Raw genomic sequence first — 26028 nt, 5'->3', positions numbered from 1 at the left:
TGCCCATACTCCGCGACTCTCCCCTTGCCCTTGCGCCTTTGCCGGAGCCCCTCTAGGGCCGTGCCCCGAAGACCATGTTCGTCGGAGCCCGTCTCTGTCCACCTCCGCCCCGCGTGCTCCTCCCCTCCCCGGCGCCCGCTAGCCCTCTGGATGGGTGCGGTTGGCCGCTGCGGTCCCACCGGTGCCCTCGGTTGGGCCGGAGACGGCCGGAGCAGGCCGGCCCCCTCGCCGCCCCTCCCCTGCTCTGCCTCTGCTTCACGCGAGGAACAGGGCGAGCGGGAGGAAGGGGACGAGCGCCCGTGCCTCCTCCCCCTGCGCGTGGGACCCGCCCGTCAGCCTCACCTGCGTTGACCAGGCGCTGATGATGTGGATAAGTGGAGGCATGTTTCCCTCTTGCGCTTTTCTCTCTTGTAAGCGTATTCCAGGAATACGTTTTCCCTTTGAGGAAACGTACTTTGGTTGTTCTTCGGCTGAAAATACGTTTTATTTTGCAGAAGGCGTAATCTGTCCGAAGGCGCTTTCAGTTTTTGCCTCCACAGACTTGTTTGTTGAAGATTTATTCATAGATTGGTCCCTGGTGTTCAAGTCCTCCTAACTCCGCAAGAGTAACTCCGATTTAGGTGATTCCAAAGCCCACTTCTTTGTCTCGTTGAGCCCGAACTTTTGGTACCATTGTCACTATGGTTTGACATACTGGAAATGACCATTTTACCATTGCCCCTAATCAGCCCCCTCCGAGAGCGAAACCTTTCCGGCGATTCTTTCTGCGATCTTTCTGCACTTCTCCCCGGAGCCTTCTTCATCCCCAGGCAAGCCACAACCACAATTTGCATGATAGCCATGCAGAAGCATTGGTTTTCAACTTGAATCTTAAATAACTGTTTGTTTGCTTTGCTGCTATTGTCGTTATTTCGGTTATGCTTATGGATCGGTGTTTACCGTGATGCTTTGTTTTTCTTGCACTCTGTTATTATGTTCCTCATGCTAGTGCGACTTTAATATTGGCCATGCTTGGTAATAATACATGTTGGTGATGGTCTTCGGTGCATGACTATCGTCTGTTCCGAGTACCGTTGTTATGCATGTTATTTTGCACCGAGTTGGTTAAATATTTGCATGGTAGTTTTATCGTTTGCATGATATTTATTATTGATGCTAGTGTTCATGTCATGCTATGAGTAGTGTTCTAGTTGTGATATTCATGCTCGTTAGTATGCCATGCTCATCTGGTTAAATGATTAAATGTTGTTGTTATGCTCGTTGATTATGTTGCACCCCCATGCTGATGTTGATATCATGTTCATGCATTGTAGTTGCATCATGTTATTTTTATCATGGCTCAGCATATTGCATTCAAGTTTAACCGGATTAAATTGAACTTGAACAACTGTTGGCTGAGTCATGGTGCCACCAGATCGAGCTGACCAGTGCAACCACATTTGCCTTGTGTATGGGAAAGGCCCTAACGGGTCTATTGTCATGCCTCTCGCCGGTGCCTCCAACGTAGGGAAGGTTATGCGCGGGCGCTACCTTGGCCAGGTAGGATGGCATAAGCCTTGTGAGCCCGAGTTGTTTGCGCGCTTTGTCCCCGTTTGGGACCGTTTTCGCCACGACGGTGGCCGTAAGACCTTTGGTAGGCATGGGCCACCCAGGACTGAACCCAAAAGGGGTGTTGGTCGGAGTGGCCGAGGGAGTGCCATGGCAATAGATCGGATTTGTCGGAACGCCGTTGGTCTACCCGAATGAGAGTGGGAGGCCATGGGTTTCGTGGTGTGGGTACAGTGCGCTACCTCTGCAGTGTGTGTGTGTGTGTTAAATCTATCGATACCCGCGCCCGCGGATATGGGCCCAGTTCGTGTCGGTCACACTATGGGTCAACAGTAATAATAATGATGTGCTTAATAACAACCTTGGTTCGATGATGAAAGAAGTTGGTTGATATTTATGTGATCGTGAGAGGATCACTGTAGTATCGTGAATACCAACTTGTTGGATATTTGGAATGTTATTCGAGAGTCAAGGGTAAAGGTCAAGCTCCTTGTGATCATAAATGATTGCTACGGTATTGTTAATACCAAGCTTGATTGGATCCTGAGATGATCGTGTGATATCCGTGATGGTAAGTGATATAGGTGATGGTTACAAGGTAGCCAGAGCAGAGTAAGTTGGTGCATGATAGTTTCATCATGTTGCATGCTAGGCTCATCTTGTTCATATGTTCATGCCATGCTCGTATTGTTCTAGCTGTATCATCTTGTCCATGCTATGATTGATCTGATAGTATCATGTTAATCCTTGTTAACCTGTAATTGCCATGCTGTTGTTTGTCTTGATTGCTTTGGTTGCTGTGAGCTTGCAAGTACATTCAATGTACTGGCCTGGCGTGTCATGCCAGCTTGCAGGTCATGCCGGATATGATTGCTTGTTTGCCCTGGATTCCTTGTTTGCGAGCTTGGATAAGCGTTCCAGCCAGAGTCCCTGCGGAGTGGAGTTCACCACCGTCGTCGGTTTTCCGCTCCCAGTAGTCATTCCGCTACGTTGTGTTGTTCTGCTGCTTGCATAGAGCAACGGTGGCAGGCGTAGTGTAGCCATGCCGATGTAATCCCCTTGTACCTCAATAGATTGCAAGAAAGAGCTAATTTGTTCTATGCTAAGCAGTGCCGTATTCCAGAAGACTTCTCCTCGACCTCTGGGCTGGAATACGGGGCGTTCCGGTTTCTCTGAGCCGGGGTGCCACAGTCGGGAAGAGCGACATCTTCAATATAAAACCACTCTGAGGGCCACTCTTCGGACGCCTTCTTCAGCGTGCCGGACAGGTATCCGGTCCCGGCTATGCGCCAAATCTCAGCGCCGCCCACCTCGAATACAGATCCCTTTTGGGTGCGAGGGACGAGGCAGAAAAGCTTCCTCCATAACTCAAAATGGGCCTCGCAGCCCAGGAATAGCTCGCAAAGAGCGACGAAACCCGCGATGTGCAGGATAGAGGCCTGCGTAAGATTGTGCAGTTGGAGGCCATAGTACTCCAGGAGACCTCGGAGGAAAGGGTGGATTGGAAATCCAACGCCTCTTAATAAAAAGGAGACGAAGCACACTTGTTCCCCCTTGGTTGGATTGGGGAAATTTTCCGCCAGGGCTTCGCCAGTAAAAGAGGTTAATCCTGCCCGAACGGGGACTAGATTTGCGAGTGGAAGGAATCCCTGTGTTTGAAGCTTAACCAGCTGGTCATGGGATACTGAACATCTCTCCGAGTCGCCTTTTCCGGAGCCATGAGGATGGGAGGAAGAACTGGGAGCGCTAGCCATGTTTGAAGGGTTTCTCCTAGCAAGCTCTAAGGATTTTCCGCCTGGTGTGGAAGGGCATCTGAGATCTAATCCCTTTAAATAGGTGCCTTTCTTACATGACCAGGGTGTTATGTGCAAAAAATACTTTGACTTTTTGTATTCACTCGACACGTGGAAGCAGAAGCAATGGAGGCGCAAAAGCCGAAGGGTATGACATTAAATAGAAAACCGATTACAACTCTTCGGGCCGGATGCTTTGGACTATTCAGAGGAGGAACTCGCCTTGCAATGCCGAAGACAATCAGCGTGCCGGACACATCATCATTGAAGCCTGGTTCGGGGGCTACCGAGGGAGTCCTGGATTATGGGGTCCTCGAGTGTCCGGCCTATGTGACGTGGGCCGAACTAATGGGCCATGAAGATACAAGACATAAGACTTCCTCCCGTGTCCGGATGGGACTCTCCTTTGCGTGGATGGCAAGCTTGGCGTTCGGATATGAAGATTCCATTCTCTGTAAACTGACTCTGTACAATCCTAGGCCCCTCCGGTGTCTATATAAACTGGAGGGTTTAGTCCATAGAGGCAATCATAATCATACAGACTAGACATCTAGGGTTTAGCCATTACAATCTCGAGGTAGATCAACTCTTGTAAACTCCATATTCATCCAAGATAATCAAGCAGGAAGTAGGGTATTACCTCCATCAAGAGGGCCCGAACCTGGGTAAACATCGTGTCCCTGTCTCCTCTTACCTTCGATCCTCAGATGCATAGTTCGGGACCCCCTACCCGAGATCTGCCGGTTTTGACACCGACAACGTCCATGAAGGAAAAAATCATGGTAGAAGCGAGGGCGAGGAAAATTTCAGGGAGTTCCCGGTTATGGTGGGTGGTCGGGGCCGGGCGATGCACGGACGTTTGCGCGCTTTTCTCGTACATACGCGCGTGTGTGCGAGCCGTTGGGCTCTAACTGAACCCGAGCGAGGCGTTCGCTTACTGAACCCGAGCGATTGCACTAGCTACGTTACTGAACCCGAGCAATCAATCCCTTGGCTGCTAACTGAACCCGAGCGATTCCTTCGCTACTGCTGCTAACTGAAGCCGATAGAACCTGCTGCCTCTTGATGAACAATGACCATTGTTGGGGTTTGGATGAACAGGACCCGTGGTAGTAGAGGTCGTTGCCGCTGGATGAACAGGACCCCGATCGAGGAGGCCGCCACACCCGAGCCGGTTGGGGGGTGGATGAACAGAACCCCGTGGAGGGCTGGTTGAACAGTAGCCAGTGGAGGCCGGATGAACAGTAGCCCGTGGATGAACAGTAGCCGGTGGAGGCAGGAGGAAGACGTGATGGATGAACAGTAGCAGGTGGAGGCTGGAGGAAGTCGAGGGTGGATGAACAGTAGCCCGTGGAGGCTGGAGCAAGGTAGTAGACGGTGGATGAACAATAGCCCGTGGACTCCTGTTTTGCGGTACGCCACACCCCTCCTGATGAACAGGGCCCCGTTTTGACCGTAGGCGCTCCAACACAAGTCCGTTTCCTCCGTTTTGCGGTAGGCCACACCCCTCCCAATCAACAGCACCCCGTTTCGACCGTAGGAGCTCGAACACAAGTCTGTTTCCTCCGTTTTGCGGTACGCCAGACCCTTCTCGATGAACAGGACCCTGTTTCGACTATACGCGGTCGAACAAAAGGCCGTTTCCTCTGTTCTGCAGTATGCCAGACCTCGTTTCGGCTGTTCCGTCCAAGCCGGTAGGCTCACGATGAACACGACGCATTCTGTTGCCTCCCGATGAACACGACGCGGTTTCTCCATTCCCATCCATCCGGCCGGCTACCGATGAACAAGATGCCGTTGCTGATGTCCGTTGCCTCTCCATGTACACGAGCCCTGGCCGTACATATGCGCGAGTAGGCGTTCAAGACCCTGCCCGTATGTACGTGCGTGGCCGTATTTTTTAGCATGTGGTTGTATGTACGTGTACACGGTTTAGAAGGGATTTCCTGAACCGCCACGTCAGGGGCTCTACTACTACACTTGCCACTGCTTGCTCGGCCACTGTTCATCATTGCAGAGAGACCGATCAACCAGTATGTACGTACATGATACGTCTCCAACGTATCTATAATTTTCGATTGCTTCATGCTATATTATATTCTATTTTGGATGTTTAATGGGCTTTATTATACACTTTTATATCATTTTTGGGACTAACCTATTAATTGGAGGCCCAGCCCAGAATTGCTGTTTTTTTGCCTATTTCAGTGATTCGCAGAAAAAGAATATCAAACGGAGTCCAAACGGAATGAAACCTTCGGGAACGTGATTTTCGGAACAAACGTGATCCAGAGGACTTGGACCCTACGTCAAGACATCAACCAGGAGGGCACGAGGTAGGGGGGCGCGCCTACCCCCTGGGCGCGCCCTCCACCCTCATGGGGCCCACGTTGCTCCACCGACGTACTTCTTCCTCCTATATATACCTACGTACCCCCAAACCAACAGAAGCATCCACGAAAACCTAATTCCACCGCCGCAACCTTCTGTGCCCGTGAGATCCCATCTTGGGGCCTTTTCCGGCGTCCTGCCGGAGGGGGCATTGATCATGGAGGGCTTCTACATCAACACCATAGCCTCTCCGATGATGTGTGAGTAGTTTACCTCAGACCATCGGGTCCATAGTTATTAGCTAGATGGCTTCTTCTCTCTCTTTGGATCTCAATACAAAGTTCTCCACGATTCTCGTGGAGATCTATTCGATGTAATCTTCTTTTGCGGTGTGTTTGTTGAGACCGATGAATTGTGGGTTTATGATCAAGTTTATCTATGAACAATATTTGAATCTCCTCTGAATTCTTTTATGTATGATTGGTTATCTTTGCAAGTCTCTTCGAATTATCAGTTTGGTTTGGCCTACTAGATTGATCTTTCTTGCAATGGGAGAAGTGCTAGCTTTGGGTTCAATCTTGCGGTGTCCTTTCCCAGTGACAGTAGGGGCAGCAAGGCACGTATTGTATTGTTGCCATTGAGGATAACAAGATGGGGTTTATATCATATTGCATGAGTTTATCCGTCTACATCATGTCATCTTACTTAAAGCGTTACTCTGTTCTTTTGAACTTAATACTCTAGATGCATGCTGGATAGCGGTCGATGTGTGAAGTAATAGTAGTAGATGCAGGCAGGAGTCGGTGTACTTGTCGCAGACGTGATGCCTATATACATGATCATACCTAGATATTCTCATAACTATGCTCAATTCTATCGATTGCTCAACAGTAATTTGTTCACCCACCATAATACTTATGCTCTTGAGAGAAGCCACTAGTGAAACCTATGGCCCCCGGGTCTATTTTCCATCATATCAATTTCCCGACAACAAGCTATTTCTGGCACCGTTTATTTTGCAATCTTTACTTTTAATCTTTATCATAAAAATACCAAAAATATTATCTTATCATATCTATCAGATCTCACTTTAGTAAGTGACTGTGAAGGGATTGACAACCCCTTTATTGCATTGGTTGCGAGGTTTTTATTTGTTTGTGTAGGTGCGAGGGACTTGAGCGTGGTCTCCTACTGGATTGATACCTTGGTTCTAAAAAACTGAGGGAAATACTTACGCTACTTTACTGCATCACCCTTTCCTCTTCAAGGGAAAACCAACGCAGTGCTCAAGAGGTAGCAAGAAGGATTTCTGGCGCCGTTGCCGGGGAGTCTACGCAAAAGTCAACATACCAAGTACCCATCACAAACTCTTATCTCCCGCATTACATTATTTGCCATTCGCCTCTCGTTTTCCTCCCCCCCACTTCACCCTTGCCGTTTTATTCGCCCTCTCTTTTCCGTTCGCCTCTTCTTCGCTTGCTTGTCGTTATGGCTAGTCCTCTATCTTCTCCGTTGTCTCCTGAGAATGAAGTTCTTAATTTTAAGCAAAGGGAGGGAGAAAATCTAAAAGACGCTTGGTATAGAATTTGCAATGCTCAAAATAGATCTACCAGGAAGCAATCTACTTCCGTTCTTCTCCGCAATTTTTATGTAGGCGCTACTCCTTGGTACAGATATATTCTTGATACCATTACCGGAGGGAATTTCTTGGGAAGCCGCACTTTTGATTCTTATAATGCTATGATAGATTTGTTTGGCTCACCACCTCTTTTGGTTAATGGAACTATGTTAACTTTGGAGCATGTAATGCAAAGACTTGAAATTATTGAAAATAAGGTTGCTACCGTAGAGTTAATTGAAAATTTGGATAAAAATATCCACAACCAAATTACCCAATATGGATCTAAAGTAGGAGCCACTTTGAAAAATATTAAGGAGAAGGAACCCATAGTTGATGAAAGAATAAATCAGGATTCCACTAGAATCGATAAACTTGAGGGTATCATTACCAACTTGGGGACCGCCTTTTCTTCCATAAAGAATACTCCAAGTCCTCCAACTAAAATTTCCAAGCTTGTTTATGTTCCTAAAAATAAGGGTGAATCCTCTAGTAAGGAAAATGCGGATCTAAAATCAATAAGTGTTCATCCCAATCTTTTTGCTATCGTTAAGGAACCGTTTGTTGCAAATGATTTTCTTGATTTTGTGCCTAGAAGTTTGATAATTAATATAAAGAAAGAAACTCCTAAGGGTGATAGGTGTCTTATTGAAGAATTGCCTACCAAAGATGGCAACACCTAGATCTATCCTTGCTTTTATGCCTAGCTAGGGGCGTTAAACGATAGCGCTTGTTGGGAGGCAACCCAATTTTATTTTTAGTTTTTTGCTTTTTGCTTCTGTTTAGGAATAAATCATTGATCTAGCCTCTTGTTAGATTTGTTTTTATGTTTTAATTAGTGTTTGTGCAAAGTTAAACCTATAGGATCTTCTTGGATGATAGTTATTTGATCTTGCTGAAAATTACAGAAACTTTCTGTTCACGAAAATAATTGTTAAAAATCACCAGAAAGTGATAAGATATTGATTCCAATTTCTGCTGATCAATAAACAAATTTTCTAGGTCGTCCTATTTTGGCTGAATTTTTTGAGTTCCAGAAGTTTGCGTTAGTTACAGATTACTACAGACTGTTCTGTTTTTGACAGATTCTGTTTTTCGTGTGTTGTTTGCTTATTTTGATGAATCTATGGCTAATAAAATAGTTTATAAACCATAGAGAAGTTGGAATACAGGAGGTTTAACACCAATATAAATAAAGAATGAGTTCATTACAGTACCTTGAAGTGGTGTTTTGTTTTCTTTCGCTAACGGAGCTCACGAGATTTTCTGTTAAGTTTTGTGTTGTGAAGTTTTCAAGTTTTGGGTAAAAGATTTGATGGATTATGGAACAAGGAGTCGCAAGAGCCTAAGCTTGGGGATGCCCATGGCACCCCAAGATAATCTAATGACACCAAAAAGCCAAAGCTTGGGGATGCCCCGGAAGGCATCCCCTCTTTCGTCTACTTCCATCGGTAACTTTACTTGGAGCTATATTTTTATTCACCACATGATATGTGTTTTGTTTGGAGCGTCTTGTATGATTTGAGTCTTTGCTTTTTAGTTTACCTCAATCATCTTTTCTGTACACACCTTTTGAGAGAGACACACTTGATTCGGAATTTGTTAGAATACTCTATGTGCTTCACTTATATCTTTTGAGTTATATAGTTTTTGCTCTAGTGCTTCACTTATATCTTTTAGAGCATGGTGGTGGATTTGTTTTATAGAAACTATTGTTCTCTCATGCTTCACTTATATTATTTTGAGATTCCTACAAAACAGCGTGGTAATTTGCTTTAATTATGATAGGCATTCGAGATTAATAAAAAATTTCTTATGAGTGTGTTGAATACTATGAGAAGTTTGATGCTTGATAATTGTTTTGAGATATAAAGATAGTGATAGTAGAGTCATGCTAGTTGAGTAGTTGTGGATTTGAAAAATACTTGTGTTAAAGTTTGTGATTCCCGTAGCATGCACGTATGGTGAACCGTTATGTGATGAAGTCGGAGCATAATTTATTTATTGATTGTCTTCCTTATGAGTGGTGGTCGGGGACGAGCGATGGTCTTTTCCTACCAATCTATCCCCCTAGGAGCATGCGCGTAATACTTTGCTTTGATAACTTGTAGATTTTTGCAATAAATATATGAGTTCTTTATGACTAGAGTCCATGGATTATACACACTTTTCTTCCTTCGACCATTGCTAGCCTCTCTAATACCGCGCACTTTTCGCCGGTATCATACACCCACCATATACCTTCCTCAAAACAGCCACCATACCTACCTATCATGGCATTTCCATAGCCATTCCGAGATATATTGCCATGCAACTTACCACCGTTCCGTTTACCATGATACGCTCCATTATTGTCATATTGCCTCGCATGATCATGTAGTTGACATCGTATTTGTGGCAAAGCCACCGTTCATAATTCTTTCATACATGTCACTCTTGATTCATTGCATATCCCGGTACACCGCCGGAGGCATTCACATAGAGTCATATTTTGTTCTAAGTTTGTAATTGTTGAGTTGTAAATAAATAAAAGTGTGATGATCATCATTTTTAGAGCATTGTCCCAAGTGAGGAAAGGATGATGGAGACTATGATTCCCCCATAAGTCGGGATGAGACTCTGGACTAAATAAAAAAAAGAGGCCATAAAAAAAGAGAAAAGGCCCCAAAAAGAGAGAAAAAGAGAGAAGGGACAATGTTACTATCCTTTTACCACACTTGTTCTTCAAAGTAGCACCATGATCTTCATGATAGAGAGTCTCTTATGATATCACTTTCATATACTAGTGGGAATTTTTCATTATAGAACTTGGCTTGTATATTCCAACGATGGGCTTCCTCAAAATGCCCTAGGTCTTCGTGAGCAAGCGAGTTGGATGCACACCCACTTAGTTTCTTTTGTTGAGATTTCATATACTTATAGCCCTAGTTGTCGGTGTCAAAACCGGCGGATCTCGGGTAGGGGGTCCCGAACTGTGCGTCTAAGGCGGATGGTAACAGGAGGCGGGGGACACAATGTTTACCCAGGTTCTGGCCCTCTCGATGGAGGTAATACCCTACTTCCTGCTTGATTGATCTTGATGATATGAGTATTACAAGAGTTGATCTACCACGAGATCGTAGAGGCTAAACCCTAGAAGCTAGCATATGATTATGATTGTTGTTGTCCTACGGACTAAACCCTCCGGTTTATATAAACACCGGAGGAGGCTAGGGTTACACAAAGTCGGTTACAAGGGAGGAGATCTACATATCCGAATTGCCAAGCTTGCCTTCCACACAAAGGAGAGTCCCACCCGGAGACGGGACAAAGTCTTCAATCTTGTATCCTCATAGTCCAACAGTCCGGCCAAAGCATATAGTCCGGCTGTCCGAGGACCCCCTAATCCAGGACTCCCTCAGTAGCCCCTGAACCAGGCTTCAATGACGATGAGTCCGGCGCGCAGATTGTCTTCTCCAAATCCTGAGTACCTGTCGAGCAGTGTCCGGCTTCCCATGAATGTTGCACTCCTCGGCTTCTGTGCCTAATAATGGCTATCTTCCACGTGTCGAGCGAATGCGAGAAGTCGAGGCATTTTTACATTTGTCACCCTAACCATGTGAGTAAATCGTCTATTTAAAGAGTCGGGGATCCTCAGATCCAGATCACACCATCCTCCCACAGCGAGTATCCATCGGAGCGCGCCCGGAAAAGTCCATCCCATCATGGCCGGCCATCGCAGCTCCTCCTCTCGCTCCCGTAGCACTAAGCCAGGCAATTGGGAGAAGTGTTCCGTCCCCCACAACCAAGTAGTAGAGTTACAGACCCAGGGGTTTCTCCCTCCTGTGTATATGATCCCCGTCCGAGCCGGACTAGCCACTTACAATGGCGGGCAGCAAGCGGAGAGCTTTCCCAACCCATCCATGGGGGAGCGGGTATGCCTTGTCCCTTACTTATTAAGGGGACTCGGATTTCCAATCCATCCGTTCCTCCGCGGGCTCCTGGAGTTCTACGGCCTCCAGCTGCATAAATTTACTCCCGCCTCCATATTACACATCGCTGGCTACGTCGCCTTTTGCGAGCTGTTTCTGGGCTGCGAAGCTCATTTCGAGCTATGGAAGAGGCTATTCTGCCTCGTACCCCGTACACAGGAGGGGTCAATATATCAAGTGGGCGGAGCCGAAATATGGCGCATCGCCGGGACTGGATACCTGTCCGGTACTCCGAAGAAGACATCCGAAGGCTGGCCTTCGGAGTGGTTTTATATGGAGGACGTCCCCCTTCCGGACCTTATTCGGATGGGCCTTCCTGAGTTTAACAACGCCCCTTTGAAGAAACGGCGCAGCTGGCGCCCTCGGAGCCCCCAGGAGGAAGATAACAGAGAGGTCCTTTACCTAATGGGCCGGATAAAAACGCTGGCCAAATCAGGATTGACAATAATTGAGGTTATGTCAATATGTATAATGCGGGGGGTGCAGCCACTTCAATATCGGGGACAGCCCATGTGGCACTTCAATGGAGAAGACGATGCCACCCGCTGCGGCCGTAAAGGTCCGGACTCCGCCGCCGCTCTAGTGAAAATACTGTTCGATTTATATAAAGGAGAGGAAGAGGAGTTCATCCGCATTAAGCCACGGGATGGATTCTCCATGTACAACCCCCCAAACTGGGTGAGCTGCTACTTTTTACTCCAGACCTTCCCGCATTCTTCGTCATAAATATTTACCTTGCTATTTCATAGCAGGAACTGCGAAAAGCTGTGAGGGAGGTCCACAGCCCGTCTCCATAGCCAGAGGACCCTGACCGGGCCCTCGACCCCGGACTCGAAGAAGATCCGAACATATTTGTGGAGCTTATCGACAGGACGTTCTATCAGTTAAGCTGCGACGGTGCCTTGGTGGCCATCATAGTTGATTATCCTGGACTACTCCCTGCATCGCATGTAAGTAAAACCGGAGTCCCAACTTCCAAGAAGGATCCCTTTTTTGCACTTCACCCACCGCACATATGGTGTCTTACAGGGAAGGCCCTCAGGACGCCATGCCGAACCCGCGGTGACTCACCAACAAGGGGCACCGAAGCCGGGTAGGCTTAAAAGGAAGGCGGTCAGGACTGAGACGCCGTCGCAGAGGTGTGAAAAAGAACCCTGCTCCGTGGTTGTCGTCTTTAAAATATAATAACGTCCATGGTTCCTGGCAGGAAAAACGCTCGCCGGACCGTATCCGGAGAGCCTGCCGGCCACGCCTCCACCAGCCGGGCTCCAGAACCGAACTTAGAGGCAGATGCTAACATGGGGACAACACTGGATGTCCCCCTACAGAGGATGCGGATAGGCTGTCCGCTACGAATTCCGAAGTGGAGAGTGCCATGAATCACAGGCGTCGCCGGGCCGTACTCCGCGACCCTGGTTTCTCTGAAGAGGCGTTCGATGCCTTCAACTCAGGAGACGCGTACATCTGAGCTGCTCAAAATGGTCTTGCCAGAGCCACGGACCAGTATGTAAAGGATATACGGGTAAGAAAATCTGATAATTATGTATATCAGTAGCCCCTGAGACTTGAAACAGTTGGCACAACTGATTTAAGGATCATTATTTGCGTAGGTTCTTACAGAGAAGAATACCCAGTTGACTCAAGAGCTGGAGGAGTGCAAAGCCCAGCTACGGGCCGCAGTTGCCGCAATGAAGGAGTCCAAGAAGGCCCCATCTGGTAACACTTGTTCCTATCGAAAAGAATGACATATAACAGTCAGTATTCGGCATGCATGCAAATCTAACAATAGATTCTGCAGATGATCCCGGAGTGAATCCGAAGGTCGTGCGAGGAGATGAGCAACATGCTCAACGACAGCTAGAGGCTGGAGAGCGCGTGCTTACGCGGGTTAGGCGGGAGAAAAACGATCTCCAAGATGCCAATACCCGGCTGGGTGTTGAACTGAAAGATGTTTGGGCCCAGCTAGCTGACTCCGTAAAGGAGAATAAGGAGCTTCGACGCGACATTTTTAGTAAGTGCTTGAACGAACTTTTATAGAGTTCGGCGAAGAAACCGGCTAACAGAGTTATATCTGTAGGTATGCTGACGGGTCATCCCGAAGAGGAGATGCCCGGGTCTGCGAGTGATCTTCTGCCAGAGCTCTCACAACTCCACGAACAAGTTTGGTAGGTGATGCCGGGCATTACCCAGGCCTTGTGGCCATCCGCCTCCCTGCCAGGAGGCATGGGGGAGCTCGTAGAGATGCTCAAGGGAGCGCGGCGGCGCTTCCGATTATGGAAGATATCTGCCTACCGACAAGGTGCAAGGGAAGCCTGGGCCATGGTGAAGACTCGATATACCAAGGCTGACCCGAACCACATGGCCGAGGTCGGTCCTGTGGGGTCTGATGGGAAAGAGATCCCCGTCAGTTTGGTGTATGACCAGGTAAAATTAGCCGCAAAGTATTCCCAACAGGATTGTAGTCTAGACATCCCGTTGGATGGTATAGAAGAAGAATTTAGTCAGTCTAAGTGACTGTGTACTTCAAGTGACATATATTGTCCCTAGCCGGATTGTAAATCATTTGTCATGGCGGACCTTTTCGCTTCAACCTCCGGACTCGACAGTCCGGAGTGTATCCGAGTACCCGCTCAGTTATGTAAAAACCGGGGTACGCGTGGAAACCCGGCGTAGGGGTCATAAGTGCTTGAACAGACAAATACCCAACTAGCTATGTTATATTACATGGATAGTAAGAAACATCTTGCAGGGAGGATAGTTCCGTTAATGGTTCCTTTCCCTGGGTACGCATGCATTAATGTGCATGTCCGTACTGCGAAAAGAGACGCAGGATATAAACATCTGGGGGCATGTATTGTAATAAGTAAAACTCATCTTTTGTTCATCGACCGAATATTCCCTTAAGAATGCTAGCTTTCGGCTTCACCCAGTCTGAGGTACACATCCGGCTGACCCGGCAGTAACAATCGCAGAGGTGCTCCCCTTATGCCCTAGCCGAATTAACGGGAACATAGGGCATAAACACAAGAGCCAGGCAACCCAGCTTGGCCAAAACTTAAGTCATATCGATGCATATAATGGCGAAGAAAAGGTACATGTGGAAAAGTAACACATGTGCAGGGGCATAGAGCCCGGAACATAATTATATTAAGCTTCTGTATAAGAAGCCCCCAGGTATAATGAGCACGCCTGGCGCGTCAAGATTGTGTAGTCAAGACACATTTTAACCTTTTAAGGTCGTGAAGAAAAAGGGCAGAAAGAAAGAAAGAAAGACAGATAGTGGATATATATACAAAAAAAGGGATGGAGGTAAGGAGACGAACACAGAGTCTGGCACTAGGCGTAGAACCTTCGGAGTCTGGCCGCGTTCCATGGGTTTGGCTCTAGTCGATTGTCCGATGCATCCCGCAGACGGTACGCTCCACCGGTTAGAACTTTGTCAATAACGAAGGGACCTTCCCATTTGGGCTTGAGCTTGTCCTTTTTCTTCTCTGGTAGGCGTAGAACGAGTTCGCCAACGTTATAAGTTTTGGCCCGTACTTCTCTGCTTTGATACCGTCGAGCCTGTTGCTGATAGAATGCGGAGCGGGCTTTTGCCACATCACGCTCCTCCTACAGGGCGTCTAAACTGTCTTGCCGATCAAGCTCGGCTTCTTTCTCTTCGTACATGCGCACTCGAGGTGAGTCATGAATGATGTCGCAGGGCAGTACGGCCTCTGCGCCATACACCATAAAAAACGGTGTGTATCCGGTAGTGCGATTCGGCGTGGTCCGCAGCCCCCATAGGACGGAGCCGAGCTCCTCAACCCAGTGCGTATCTGATTCCTTCAAGGATCGCACTAATCTGGGTTTAATGCCGCTCATAATAAGACCATTTGCTCACTCGACTTGACCGTTTGTTTGGGGGTGATAGACGGAGGCATAATCGAGCATAATGCCCATGTTGCCGCACCAAGTTTTTACCTCGTCGGCTGTAAAGTTCGAGCCGTTATCGGTGATGATGCTGTGGGGGACACCGTAACGGTGTACAACCCCGGATATGAAGTCTATCACTGGTCCGGACTCGGCCGTTTTAACTGGTTTGGCTTCTATCCATTTGGTGAATTTATCCACCATGACCAATAGGTACTTTTTCTTATGGCTTCCTCCTTTAAGGGGTCCGACCATATGAAGCCCCCAAACCGCAAAGGGCCAAGTAATAGGGATTGTTTGGAGAGCGGTAGGTGGCATATGGCTTTGGTTTGCAAAAAGCTGGCAACCGACGCAATGTTGGACAAGGTCCTGTGCGTCTGCTTGGGCCGTCGGCCAGTAGAAACCTGTACGGAAGGACTTGCTTACAAGGGCCCGAGCTACGGCGTGGTGGCTGCCGAGTCCAGCATGAATTTCTGCCAAAAGTTGCCGTCCTTCCTCTTCGGAGATGCACCTTTGAAGTACTCCGGTAGCGCTTTCTTATAAAGCTCTCCCTCGTGGACCTTGTAGGCTTTAGACCGCCGCACAATGCAACGTGCCTCGTTTGGGTCCTCAGGGAGTTCTTGCCTAGTTAGGTAAGCCAAGAAGGGTTCTGTCCACGGGGCGATGACAGCCATAATCACGTGGGCCGAAGGTGTTATTTCAGTGGCGGAGCCTCCGATTACGTCAGAGTGTTCGGGATCTGGCGTTGTGGCCGGATCCAGACTGTTGTTGCCGGTCTCCCCTTCCCACACCACGGATGGCTTAAACAGCCTTTCCAAGAAGATATTAGGTGGGACAGGGTTGCGCTTAGTGATATCCGCCGCTTGATTGTTTTCTCGGACCACATGGTGGAATTCGAGCCCCTCGAATCGAGCTGACATTTTGAGGACGGCGGTGCAGTAAGCCACCACTTTTGGTTCCTTGGCGTCAAAGTCTCCATTTATTTGAGATATTGCGAGGTTCGAATACCCACGCACCTCTAGGCATTGAATGCCCATGGAGACTGCCATCCGGAGACCATGCAACAGGGCCTCATATTCTGCTGCATTGTTGGAGTCTGTGTATAATATTTGGAGTACGTATTAGACTGTATCTCCGGTGGGGGATGTCAGGACGACGCCTGCCCCTAGACCAGCTAGCATCCTAGAGCCGTTGAAGTGCATGATCCAATTGGAGTACGCGCCGTACTCTTTAGGGAGTTCGGCTTCTGTCCATTCGGCGACGAAATCAGCCAGTACTTGCGACTTAATGGCTCGCCCTGGTTTGTATGCTATGTTGAACGCGAGGAGCTCAATAGCCCATTTAGCAATCCGGCCCGTGGCATTGCGGTTATTTATTATGTCGTTGAGTGGTACTTTAGAGGCCACCGTAATTGAACACTCTTGAAAGTAGTGTCGTAGTTTTCGGGATGCCATGAAGACCGCATATGCTATCTTTTGATAATGTGGGTACCGTGATTTGCATGGAGTGAGGATAGTGGATACGAAGCGGGAACTTATGTTCGTCCGTCTCTCCTTCAACGACGAGCACTGCGCTTACAACCTGGTGTGTTGCCGCTATATATAACAGCAGTGGTTCGCCGATATTTGGCGCGGCCAAGATTGGGTTGCTGGCCAAGAGAGCTTTTATTTCTTCCAGTCCGGCCGTGGCCGCATCCGTCCACTCGAAGTGTTCGGTGCGCCGAAGAAGGCGATAGAGAGGTAATGCCTTTTCTCCCAATCGGGAGATAAAGCGGCTTAAGGCAGCCACGCATCCGGTTAATTTCTGGATTTGCTTGAGGTCAGTTGGGATAGCCAACTGAGCTCGGATTTTAGCCGGATTTGCTTCAATTCCTCTATTGGAAACGATGAAGCCCAAGAGCTTTCCGGCGGGCACGCCGAAAACGCATTTTTCCGGATTGAGCTTGATGTCATATGTTCGGAGATTGTCGAACGTGAGCCTCAAGTCGTCTATTAAGGATTCGACGTGTCTAGTTTTAATGACCACATCGTCTACGTATGCCTCCACTGTTTTGCCGATTTGTGTTTCCAGGCATGTCTGAATCATGCGTTGATAGGTTGCATAAAGCCATGGTGTTAAAACAGAAGGGGCCGTATGGAGTGATGAATGCCGTTGCGGCTTGATCGGACTCCGCCATCTTAATTTGATCGTATCTGGAGTATGCGTCGAGGAAACACAATGAGTCGTGTCCTGTGGTAGCGTCGATAATTTGATCGATGCGGGGGAGGGGGAAGGGATCCTTGGGGCAAGCCTTGTTAAGGTCCTTGAAATCGACACATAGGCGCCATGATTTGTCCTTCTTTGGTACCATCACCAGGTTTGCTAGCCAGTCCGGATGTTTTATTTCTCTAATGAATCCGGCCTCGAGTAACTTGGCTAGCTCTTCTCCCATGGCTTGTCGCTTAGGCTCAAAGAAACGCCGAAGAGTCTGCTTGATCGGCTTGAACCCCTTTAGAATGTTAAGGCTATGCTCGGCCAGCCTGCGTGGGATTCCTGGCATGTCTGAAGGATGCCAGGCGAAGATGTCCCAATTCTCGCGCAAGAACTCCCGCATTGCGGCGTCTATTGTGGGGTTCAGTTGTGCCCCGATGGATGCTGTTTTTGTAGGGTCCGTTAGGTGGACCTGGAATTTGACTATTTCGTCTGCTGGTTTAAAAAAGGTGGACTTGGGTCTTTTGTCGAGTATCACGTCGTCCCTGTCCATTGTAGAGTGCAGCGCAGTTAGTTCTTCGGCTGCAAGGGCTTCGAATAACGCCTCGAGGGCCAGTGCGGCGGTTTTATTTTCAGCACGGAGTGCTATGTCCAGATCACTAACTAGAGTGATGATTCCATTGGGCCCGGGCATCTTGAGCTTCATGTACCCGTAATGGGGTATAGCTTGGAAGATCGTGAATGCCTCCTGCCCTAAAAGGGCGTGGTACCCGCTACTAAACGGGGCCACTTGGAATGTGATTTCTTCAGACCTGTAATTCTCCGGCATGCTGAATACCACATCAAGTTTGTTTTCCCCGCGCATCATGCCTCCCGACTAGGGATGATTCCTGTGAAGGTCGTGCTGCTTTGCCCAATGCGACTCTTGTCTATTTCCATTTTTCTAAGAGTCTCCTCATAGATGAGGTTTAATCCGCTGCCACCGTCCATGAGCACTTTAGTAAGCCGGAAGCCGTCCACAATTGGACTAAGGACCAAAGCGGCTGGTGGTCGGGCTATTCGGAATTGAGGTTCGTCACTGGCATTGAAGGTTATAGCCGTATCGTTCCATGGATTTATTGTTGCAACGTGGCAGACTTTGGTGAGGCTGCGGAGTGCTTGCTTGCGCCTATTATTTGAGGCGAAGGTCTCGAAGACTGTGAGTACTGTATTGTTATTTTCCACGGGATGGTGCTCTGTGGTATTTTTGATGAGGATATCCTCGCCGCTTTTGGCCACCTGCCGGAGTATCCACCATGCTCTAAGGCTATGTGTTGGCATGGTATCCGGTGTACTGTGGATTTTGCATGGTCCATTTAGCCATCCCTCCAATACGGTTCCTCGCCCTGTCGTGGGCTTTGGTTTCTTTGTAATTGGATCGGGTGACTTATGAGAGTACACCCTTTTAGTTCGGACGGTGGGTTTAGTGAGAGCCGGAGGATCCCATAATTTTGTTTGGGTTTTCCAGGTGCTTTCCATCGCACAGTATTTCTGTACTATGGCCGCCAAGTCAGCGAAGTTTACTATGTCACGGTGACTTATGGCGTTGAGGATTCCCTTGTCCGTGCAATTTTTGCAAAAGAATAAAATTGCGTCTTCCTCGTGACAGTCCTTGACCTTGCTCATTACAAGGAGGAATCTGGCCCAATAGTGATGTACTGTCTCTTGGGGCTCTTGTCTAATGTGGGAAAGATCACTTATGTGAGAGTGGGTGGGTAGATTTAGGTCCAAACCCTGATCCGATCTGAGACCCAGGGGCGGAGTTTCCGAGCTTGGCAGTTCGGGCTCTGGGACGATGCCCAATAGTTCTGGCCCACTGTCCGATTCTAGGTTCGAAGCTTGGGTCATGTCCTCCCGTAGACGGGTATCCGGCTCGGAGAGCTCGGGAATCCGGACATAGTTTGTCCTCAAAATAGAGGAAGAATCGCTACATTGCTCCTCCACCACCGCTATCTGATGGGTGACCGGCGGAGAGTTAATCTCCCTTTGGTCGGGTTTAAGCCCGATCCGATCATAGTCCGTAGCGACTCCCAAGGCAGCGATGCGAACCAAGAGCTCGTTCAAAGAAGAGAGCTCCATTGGATCCATCTGCTCGGTGAATTCCGAGCCGACGTGGAGGCTGTTTTTGATGACCCGAGAAGTCATTGTCGGCGCGACGGCCGAACGGGCGGTCATGACAAAGCCGCCTAGTCGGAGAGTTTGGCCTACAGCCAGGGCTCCCCCAGAAGTAATGCTGTCCTTGACAACAAGATGAGCCATCAAGCCTTATCGTGATGGCACAGTGGAACTCTCAATGAAAGCACCAATGTCGGTGTCAAAACCGGCGGATCTCGGGTAGGGGGTCCCGAACTGTGCGTCTAAGGCGGATGGTAACAGGAGGTGGGGGACACAATGTTTACCCAGGTTCGGGCCCTCTCGATGGAGGTAATACCCTACTTCCTGCTTGATTGATCTTGATGATATGAGTATTACAAGAGTTGATCTACCACGAGATCGTAGAGGCTAAACCCTAGAAGCTAGCCTATGATTATGATTGTTGTTGTCCTGCGGACTAAACCCTCTGGTTTATATAAACACCGGAGGGGGCTAGGGTTACACAAAGTCGGTTACAAGGGAGGAGATCTACATATCCGAATTGCCAAGCTTGCCTTCCACGCAAAGGAGAGTCCCACCCGGACACGGGACGAAGTCTTCAATCTTGTATCCTCATAGTCCAACAGTCCGGCCAAAGCATATAGTCCAGCTGTCCGAGGACCCCCTAATCCAGGACTCCCTCACTAGTGCATCTGTTGCATGGCAATCCCTACTCACTCACATTGATATCTATTAATGGGCATCTCCATAGCCCGTTGATAAGCCTAGTTGATGTGAGACTATCTTCTCCCTCTTTTTTTCTTCTCCACAACCACTGTTCTATTCCACATATAGTGCTATGTCCATGGCTCACGCTCATGTATTGTGTGAAGATTGAAAAAGTTTGAGAACACCAAAAGTATGAAACAATTGCTTGGCTTGTCATCGGGGTTGTGCATGATTTAAATACTTTGTGTGGTGAAGATAGAGCATAGCCAGACTATATGATTTTGTAGGGATAGCTTTCTTTGGCCATGTTAATTTGAGAAGACATAATTGCTTAGTTAGTATGCTTGAAGTATTATTATTTTTATGTCAATATTAAACTTTTGTCTTGAATCTTTTGGTCTTAATATTCATACCACAATTAAGAGAATTACATTGAAAATTATGCCAAGTAGCATTCCGCATCAAAAATTCTGTTTTTATCATTTACCTACTCGAGGACGAGCAGGAATTAAGCTTGGGGATGCTTGATACGTCTCCAACGTATCTATAATTTTTGATTGCTTCATGCTATATTATATTCTGTTTTGGATGTTTAATGGGCTTTATTATACACTTTTATATCATTTTTGGGACTAACCTATTAACTGGAGGCCCAGCCCAGAATTGCTGTTTTTTTGCCTATTTCAGTTATTCGTAGAAAAAGAATATCAAACGGAGTCCAAACGGAATGAAACCTTCGGGAACGTGATTTTCGGAACAAACGTGATCCAGAGGACTTGGACCCTACGTCAAGACATCAACCAGGAGGGCACGAGGTAGGGGGGCGCGCCCTCCACCCTCGTGGGGCCCATGTTGCTCCACCGACGTACTTCTTCCTCCTATATATACCTACGTACCCCCAAACCAACAGAAGCATCCACGAAAACCTAATTCCACCGCCGCAACCTTCTATACCCGTGAGATCTCATCTTGGGGCCTTTTCCGGCGTCCTGCCGGAGGGGGCATTGATCACGGAGGGCTTCTACATCAACACCATATCCTCTCCGATGATGTGTGAGTAGTTTACCTCAGACCTTCGGGTCCATAGTTATTAGCTAGATGGCTTCTTCTCTCTCTTTGGATCTCAATACAAAGTTCTCCACGATTCTCGTGGAGATCTATTCGATGTAATCTTCTTTTGCGGTGTGTTTGTTGAGACCGATGAATTGTGGGTTTATGATCAAGTTTATCTATGAACAATATTTGAATCTCCTCTGAATTCTTTTATGTATGATTGGTTATCTTTGCAAGTCTCTTCGAATTATCAGTTTGGTTTGGCCTACTAGATTGATCTTTCTTGCAATGGGAGAAGTGCTTAGCTTTGGGTTCAATCTTGCGGTGTCCTTTCCTAGTGACAGTAGGGCCAGCAAGGCACGTATTGTATTGTTGCCATCGAGGATAACAAGATGGGGTTTATATCATATTGCATGAGTTTATCCCTCTACATCATGTCATCTTACTTAAAGCGTTACTCTGTTCTTTTGAACTTAATACTCTAGATGCATGTTGGATAGCGGTCGATGTGTGGAGTAATAGTAGTAGATGCAGGCAGGAGTCGGTCTACTTGTCGCGGACGTGATGCCTATATACATGATCATACCTAGATATTCTCATAACTATGCTCAATTCTATCAATTGCTCAACAGTAATTTGTTCACCCACCATAATACTTATGCTCTTGAGAGAAGCCACTAGTGAAACCTATGGCCCCTGGGTCTATTTTCCATCATATCAATTTCCCGACAACAAGCTATTTCTGGCCCCCGGGTCTTTTTTTGCACGTAATAAGGAGGCACTTCCTTGCGTGTGAAGATGTAGCTGGTGGGTCCAAATGTCAGCCTCACTGTGTACAGTCGTCTTCCGATGGTTGTCGTTCATTGACAACGTTGACCACGCCGTATGCAGAGCACCAAGGCGGTGGACAACGGTGAGGCCTGCTAAGGGAACGATGCGGAGCTGAGGAAGACGAGGCAGTGGATGCCCACGCGAAGGGGAGTACGAGGGTTCACTGGTTCCACTGCGGTGTGAGGCTGCCGTCGTCGGAGAATAACATGGGGTATGGGTGAGTAGAGGGAAGGCCTGGCCGGCAGTGGGATTAGGGTGGGGCGGTGAGGCCTGCGCGGCAGCACTGCCGCCCACGGGAGGCAGGAGCAGGCGGTCCCGCCGGTGCTTTTTGGGCGGCTGTCCAAGAAGATTAGAGGTTGAAGAAGCAGCACGGCTGTTGGATTAACATCCAATGGTCCAACTGCTAGAATAATTTGTTGACTAAATTGAGAAAGCCCCGCGTACGTGTTAGCTTAGTAGGCCCACAAGTCAGTGTAATAAGGAGGCACTGGTTTGTGTGGGTCCCTACTGTTAGCCTCTCCACTTACATCCTCTTCCGATGGATGTCGTTTGTTGACCATGCTGACCATGCCGCGCTGAGAGCACCAACACGGTGGACGACGACGAGGCCCAGGAAGGGAATGACCTGGAGCCGGCGAAGCCACAACAGTGGATGCCCACACTGAGGGGAGTACGAGGGCTGACTGGACGGTTGCGGGGTGAGGCTGCCATCGCCGGAAAAGAACAGGAGGTGCGGGTGGGTAGAGGGATGGCCTGGCCAGCGGTGGGAGTAGGGTGGGTCGGTGAGGCCTGCACGACAGCAAAGCCGGCCACAGAAGAAGGGAGCAGGCAGTCCTGCCAGTGCTGGTTTGAGCTGCTCGTGCAGGAAGAGCAGAGATTGAAGAAGCACAACGGCAGTTGGATGGACATCCAACAGTCACTGGTCTCGTGTGTTGACTAAGTTGACACGGAGCGCCTATTTACCACGGTTTCGACCCCTTTCGGAATGCGCTTACCGCACCACAGCGCCGCCGCTAGACGCGTGAATAATGAGCAGCGAGCTAAAACTTACCGCAAACATGGAAAATAATAAAACATGGTAAATATATGCCACGCACATGCGTTTTGCTTTGCACGTGACGCAAAAAAATTAAAAAAGGAATGCAACACAAGGACTAAGTTGACACGGAGCGCCTATTTACCATGGTTTCGACCCCTTTCGGAACGCGCTTGCCGCGCCACAACGCCGCCGCTAGACGCGTGAATAATGAGCAGCGTGCTAAAACTTACTGCAAACATGGAAAATAATAAAACATGGTAAATATATGCCGCGCACATGCGTTTTGTTTTGCACGTGACGCAAAAAAAATAAAAAAGGAATGCAACACACGGAGCGCCTAATTACCACGGTTTCGACCCCTTATGAAACGCGCTTGCCGCGCTACAACATCGCCGCTAGACGCGTGAATAATGAGCAGCGAGCTAAAACTTACCGCAAACATGGAAAATAATAAAACATGGTAAATATATGCCGCGCACATGCATTTTGTTTTGCACGCGACGCAAAAAAAAGAAAAAAGGAATGCAACACAAGGACTTCCCAAGAGGGAACCCATCCTAGTACTACTCTCGCCCAAGCACACTTAACTTTGGAGTTTTGATGGGATCCGGTGCTTTACTGCTGGTATGATCACATCCAACATGTTACCCCCGTTTTCGTCCCTTATGCTTGCCCCTCCCAGCTCCACTACAAAGACGATTGTACAATGCTTTGGCCGCTCCCGCTCAACTACGGAGACGAGTTTACCAAGGCTTCCACCCCTCTCTGTCAACCGCACCAGCACCTATTTACCACGGTTTTGACCAGCCGTCAGGGAGGATAAGGAGGCACTCCCTTGCGTGCGAAGATATATGTGCTGGGCCCTAGCTGTCAGAGGGAGGAACCATTTTTTTGCGCGTAATAAGGAGGCACTTCCTTGCGTGCGAAGATGTAGCTGGTGGGTCCAGATGTCAGCCTCACTGTGTACAGTCCTCTTCCGATGGCTGTCGTTTGTTGACAACGTTGACCATGCCGCACGGAGAGCACCAAGGCGGTGGACGACGGCAAGGCCTGGTAAGGGAACGATGCGGAGCCAAGGAAGACGAGGCAGTTGATGCCCACACGGAGGGGAGTATGAGGGTTCACTGGTTCCTCTACGGTGTGAGGCTGCCGTCATCGGAGAATAACACGGGTGGGGCGGTAAGGCCTGCGCGGCAGCACTGTCGCCCATGGGAGGCAGGAGCAGGCGGTCCCGCCGGCGCTGGTTTGGGCGGCAGGACCAAGAAGGACAAGGTTGAATAAGCAACACGACTGTTGGATTAACATCCAATGGTCCAGCTGCTAGAATCATTTGTTGACTAAGTTGACATAGCCCTGCGTATGCGTCAGCTTAGTAGGCCCACAAGTCAGCGTAATAAGGAGGCACTTGCTTGTGTGGGTCCCTACTGTCAGCCTCTCCACTTACATCCTCTTCCGATGGCCGTCATTTGTTGACCATGCTAACCATGCCGCGCCGAGAGCACCAACACGGTGGACGACGGTGAGGCCCAAGAAGGGAATGACCCGGAGCCGGCAAAGCCACAACAGTGGATGCCCACGCTGAGGGGAGTACGGGGGTTGACTAATCGGTTGCGGGGTGAGGTTGCCGTCGCCGAAAAATAACAGGAGGTGCGGGTGGGTAGAGGGATAACCTAGCCAACGGTGGGAGTAGGGTGGGCCGGTGAGGCCTGCGCGATAGCAAAGCCGACCACGGATGGAGGGAGCAGGAAGTCATACTGGCGCTAGTTTGAACGGCTGGTGCAGGAAGAGCAGAGATTGAAGAAGGACGACGGCCGTTGGATAGACATCCAACAGTCACTGCTCTCGTGTGTTGACTAAGTTGACACGACCTTGCGTGCACGTCAACCTTTTTTTAGGAAAGCGTACACGTCAACCTTTTTTTACGAAAGCATACGCTTCAACCTATAGTAGGCGCACAAGTCAGCCTCAAATATGTGGACAACAGCATACGACCCATCCGCCATTATTTCTAATAATTTACATCCCATTTGCTAATTCTTAGGATTTTTTGGAGCCCATATTCTTTTTGTCAGCATTACAGCCCATATTGTGGCCATGGTTAAAAACTTCTACGAAATTTTGCATATTTTGGTGCGGTCCGAACTGTTTTTAATCCCGAAATTTCAAGTCACATTCAAACTAATTTGAAAAATAAATTTATATCAATATAAAATCCAAATAATTGTCCACACATAAAAATCAATGGAATTTAAAATCTCAAAATGAAAAAAAAAGAAATTTGAAACTAATTTCCGGTTTTGATGTGTTTTAAAAATGTACAACCCATTTCTCATTACTGATAGCCCATTTTCTGGGCAAGCCGAATGAAACTCTCCTCGTCTTGAAAGATTTGCAGCCCAACAGGGCTGACAAAAAGCAAGTAGGCCTCGGTTGGGTATTCTGCAAAAAAAAAAACTGGGCTAGCCATTTTCAGAAGGAAAAAAAACTACTGGGCTGGTCTTGTGGTAAACATAAAATAAAAGGCTGGCTAGACAGGCCAGAGTACCCCGCATAGCCCAGTTGACACCCTGCTACCGTCTCAAAAATAAAAAGAACTGGGCAAGCTGCTGGGTCTCTAGTGTCAGCCGCTCGTTGTGCAATTCTCTCGTTTATTGACTACGTTGACAATGACATGGGACCTAGATGTCAAAAATCCATTAGGAGGTACCATTTTTTGGCTTGAAATAAGGAGGCATTTGCTTGCATACTGCCATGACCCTGGTGGGTCCCTGCTGTCATCCTCTCCACGTACAATCATCTCCTGATTGTGTACGCGTCAACCTAGTAGGCCCACAAGTCATCCTCTAAACCCGTGGCGGACAAATACAACCCATTTTAAAAAATAACAGCCCATACCATACA

At 48.2% G+C, this 26028-nt stretch overlaps 1 long non-coding RNA gene and 1 other non-coding gene across 2 annotated transcripts; one reads left to right on the top strand and one right to left on the bottom strand.

Moving 5' to 3' along the window:
• Positions 1 to 489: 489 nt before the first annotated feature.
• On the top strand, positions 490 to 6159 carry LOC141042295 (uncharacterized). Its single transcript, XR_012204432.1, has 2 exons — positions 490 to 620; positions 729 to 6159. It is a non-coding gene; the product is annotated as an uncharacterized lncRNA (long non-coding RNA).
• A 17487-nt stretch (positions 6160 to 23646) lies between these two features.
• LOC120962142 (5S ribosomal RNA) lies at positions 23647 to 23765 on the bottom strand. Its single transcript, XR_005753003.1, has one exon. It is a non-coding gene; the product is annotated as a 5S ribosomal RNA (ribosomal RNA).
• Between the last annotated feature and the right edge of the window lie 2263 nt (positions 23766 to 26028).

Source organism: Aegilops tauschii, chromosome 3 (assembly GCF_002575655.3).
Source record: "Aegilops tauschii subsp. strangulata cultivar AL8/78 chromosome 3, Aet v6.0, whole genome shotgun sequence".
NCBI lineage: Eukaryota > Viridiplantae > Streptophyta > Magnoliopsida > Poales > Poaceae > Aegilops > Aegilops tauschii.
This window is presented reverse-complemented; position numbering and strand designations above follow the sequence as displayed.